Raw genomic sequence first — 4,300 nt, 5'->3', positions numbered from 1 at the left:
GTAAACAGCCTTAGAGTAAAGGGCCTCAGAGTAAACAGCCTTAGAGTAAACAACCTTAGAGTAAAGGACCTTAGAGTAAACAGCCTTAGAGTAAACAGCCTTAGAGTAAACAGCCTTAGAGTAAAGGGCCTCATAGTAAACAGCCTTAGAGTAAACAACCTCAGAGTAAACAGCCTCAGAGTAAACAGCCTTAGAGTAAACAGACTTAGGGTAAACAGACTTAGGGTAAACAGCCTCAGAGAAAACAGCCTTAGAGTAAACAGCCTTAGAGTAAACAGCCTCAGGGTAAACAGCCTCAGAGTAAACAGCCTCAGAGTAAAGGACCTTAGAGTAAACAGCCTCAGAGTAAACAGCCTCAGATTAAACAGCCTCAGAGTAAACAGCCTTAGAGTAAACAGACTCAGGGTAAACAGCCTCAGAGTAAATAGCCTCAGAGTAAACAGCCTTAGAGTAAACAGCCTTAGAGTAAAGGACCTTAGAGTAAACAGCCTTAGAGTAAACAGCCTCAGAGTAAACAGCCTCAGAGTAAAGGACCTTAGAGTAAACAGCCTCAGAGTAAACAGCCTTAGAGTAAACAGCCTCAGAGTAAACAGCCTTAGAGTAAACAGCCTCAGAGTAAACAGCCTTAGAGTAAACAGCCTCAGAGTAAAGGACCTTAGAGTAAACAGCCTTAGAGTAAACAGCCTCAGAGTAAACAGCCTTAGAGTAAACAACCTTAGAGTAAAGGACCTTAGAGTAAACAGCCTTAGAGTAAACAGCCTCAGGGTAAACAGCCTCAGAGTAAACAGCCTCAGAGTAAACAGCCTTAGAGTAAAGGACCTTAGAGTAAACAGCCTTAGAGTAAACAGCCTCAGAGTAAACAGCCTCAGAGTAAAGGACCTTAGAGTAAACAGCCTCAGAGTAAACAGCCTTAGAGTAAACAGCCTCAGAGTAAACAGCCTTAGAGTAAACAGCCTCAGAGTAAAGGACCTTAGAGTAAACAGCCTCAGAGTAAACAGCCTTAGAGTAAACAGCCTCAGAGTAAACAGCCTTAGAGTAAACAACCTTAGAGTAAAGGACCTTAGAGTAAACAGCCTTAGAGTAAACAGCCTTAGAGTAAAGGACCTCAGAGTAAACAACCTTAGAGTAAAGGACCTCAGAGTAAACAGCCTCAGAGTAAACAGCCTCAGAGTAAAGGACCTTAGAGCAAACAGCCTCAGAGTAAACAGCCTCAGAGTAAAGGACCTTAGAGTAAACAGCCTCAGAGTAAACAGCCTTAGAGTAAACAGCCTCAGAGTAAACAGCCTTAGAGTAAACAGCCTCAGAGTAAACAGCCTTAGAGTAAACAGCCTCAGAGTAAACAGCCTCAGAGTAAAGGACCTCAGAGTAAACATCCTCAGAGTAAAGGACCTCCCTATCTGTCTATCTGTCTGTCTCTCTGCCTCTCTCTCTCTGTCTCTCCCTCTCTCTCTCTCTCTCTCTCTCTGTCTCTCCCTCTCTCTCTCTCTCTCTCTCTCTCTCTCTTCTCTCCTCTCCTCCCTCTCTTTCAGGGTGTGCTGTGTGTCACTCTCTTACGTAACCTGACGGAGCAGATCTCGTCTCTCCACAGTTCCCCTTCCGGCCTGCTCTCCTGTGTCTCTCTCCTCCCTCTCTCTCTCTCTCTCTCTCTCTCTCTCTCTCTCTCTCTCTCTCTCTCTCTCTCTCTCTCTCTCTCTCCCTGTCTCTCTCTCTCTCTGTCTCTCTCTCTCTCTCTCTCTCTCTCTCTCTCTCTCTCTCTCTCTCTCTCTCTCTCTCTTAGTTCACCTTCTGGCCTGCTTCTGGCCTGCTCTCCTGTGTTTCTCTCTTTTCTATCTCTCCTCCCTCTCTCTCTCTATCTCCCTTAGTTCACCTTCTGGCCTGCTTCTGGCCTGCTCTCCTGTGTATGTGTGACTGTGTGTGTCTGTGTCTGTGTCTGTGTCTGTGTGTGTGTGTGTGTGTGTGTGTGTGTGTGTGTATGTGTGTGTGTGTGTGTGTGTGTGTGTGTGTGTGTGTGTGTGTGTGTGTGTGTGTGTGTGTGTGTGTGTGTGTGTGTGTGTGTGTGTAACCATACTATCTGCACACGGACCAAGGAAATGGTCTTCATTGACAACCTATTGTAGACACACTAGACTCTCCAGCAGTATGTACTGTGTCTTGTCTCCATGGACTCTAATGGTTCCCGTTTCATTGTGATGTCCTCGGTGGACGGAGGCCTTTAGGGAACAACTGGATGATACACCTTCCTCTGTCCTCTTTCCTCTGTCCTCTGTCCTCTCCCTTCTCTCTTCTGCTATATATAAGAAAGAAGGAAAACAGCTGAGCTCTCTCTTCTTCAGTCGTCTCCCGTTTTTCTTATATACCTCCCTCTTCTGAAATCCCACCCCCTCTTTCTGAAACTCCTCCCTCTTCTGATATCCCTCCCCCTCTTTCTGAAACTCCTCCCTCTTCTGATATCCCTCCCCCTCTGTCTGAAACTCCTCCCTCTTCTGATATCCCTCCCCCTCTTTCTGAAACTCCTTCCTCTCTCTCTCTTCCTCTCTCCCTCTCCCTCCCTCTCTCTCTCTCTCTCTCTCTCTCCCTAGCTCTCTCTCTCTCCCTCTCTCTCTCTCTCTCTCTCTCTCTCTCTCTCCCTAGCTCTCTCTCTCTCTCTCTCTCTCTCTCTTCCTCTCTCTCTGTCTCTCTCTCTCTCCCTCTCCCTCTCTCTTCCTCTCTCTCTGTCTCTCTCTCTCTCCCTCTCCCTCTCTCTCTCCCTCTCCCTCTCCCTCTCTCTCTCTCCCTCCCTCTCTCTCTCTCTCCGTCTCTCTCCTTGTCCTCCTCCTACTCCTCCTGTCATCTCACTCCGTAACTAATTGTTCCACAGGGAGGATAAAGACAGAGTTGTATTGAACACAATAGATTTTTTTATTTTCGTCCTCCTTGGTTAGTAAAATGTTCTTCTTCTCTGGGTCAAAGAAAAGGGGAGGGGCGGGGTTTGGGAACTGACATAGCGACATACACATAGCGAATCACATCGACCTGTTTTAATCATTCGAATCATCATTTAAATACTACATGAATAAATACATAAATTAAGAGTAAAAGCTTTTTTCTATTCCAAGTTAGTAGGACTTTGACAATTTAAAATAGTCACTTAAAAACTAAAATAATCTATGTAACAGATCTTGTATCGTGGCTGTTGAAAGAGAAATCAAAGTAAACTATATTTGTCAACAACAAGTGTAGACTTTTTTCGTGAAAATGCTTTACTTTACAAGACCTTAACGAACAGAGCAGTTCAAAGAAGAGTTAAGAAAATATATTTACCAAATAGACTAAAATATAAAGTAATTATAATAAGTAACACAATAAGACTAACAATATTACGGTACAGAGTCAGTGTGGAGGCTATATACAGGGTATTACGGTACAGAGTCAGTGTGGAGGCTATATACAGGGTATTACGGTACAGAGTCAGTGTGGAGGCTATATACAGGGTATTGCGGTACAGAGTCAATGTGGAGGCTATATACAGGGTATTACGGTACAGAGTCTATGTGGAGGCTATATACAGGGTATTACGGTACAGAGTCAATGTGGAGGCTATATACAGGGTATTACGGTACAGAGTCAGTGTGGAGGCTATATACAGGGTATTGCGGTACAGAGTCAATGTGGAGGCTATATACAGGGTATTACGGTACAGAGTCAATGTGGAGGCTATATACAGTGTGTTACGGTATAGAGTCAATGTGTAGGCTATATACAGTGTGTTACGGTACAGAGTCAATGTGGAGGCTATATACAGGGTGTTACGGTACAGAGTCAATGTGGAGGCTATATACAGGGTATTACGGTACAGAGTCAGTGTGGAGGCTATATACAGGGTATTACGGTACAGAGTCAGTGTGGAGGCTATATACAGGGTGTTACGGTACAGAGTCAGTGTGGAGGCTATATACAGGGTGTTACGGTACAGAGTCAGTCTGGAGGCTATATACAGGGTATTACGGTACAGAGTCAGTGTGGAGGCTATATACAGGGTACTACGGTACAGAGTCCGTGTGGAGGCTATATACAGGGTATTACGGTACAGAGTCAATGTGGAGGCTATATACAGGGTGTTACGGTACAGAGTCAATGTGGAGGCTATATACAGTGTGTTACGGTACAGAGTCTATGTGGAGGCTATATACAGGGTGTTACGGTACAGAGTCACTGTGGAGGCTATATACAGGGTATTACGGTACAGAGTCACTGTGGAGGCTATATACAGGGTATTACGGTACAGAGTCAAGGTGGAGGCTATATACAGGGTGTTACGGTA

Source organism: Oncorhynchus masou, unplaced genomic scaffold (assembly GCF_036934945.1).
Source record: "Oncorhynchus masou masou isolate Uvic2021 unplaced genomic scaffold, UVic_Omas_1.1 unplaced_scaffold_2500, whole genome shotgun sequence".
Lineage (NCBI taxonomy): Eukaryota > Metazoa > Chordata > Actinopteri > Salmoniformes > Salmonidae > Oncorhynchus > Oncorhynchus masou.
The sequence above is the reverse complement of the archived record's forward strand: the minus strand, read 5'-3'. Positions refer to the sequence as shown.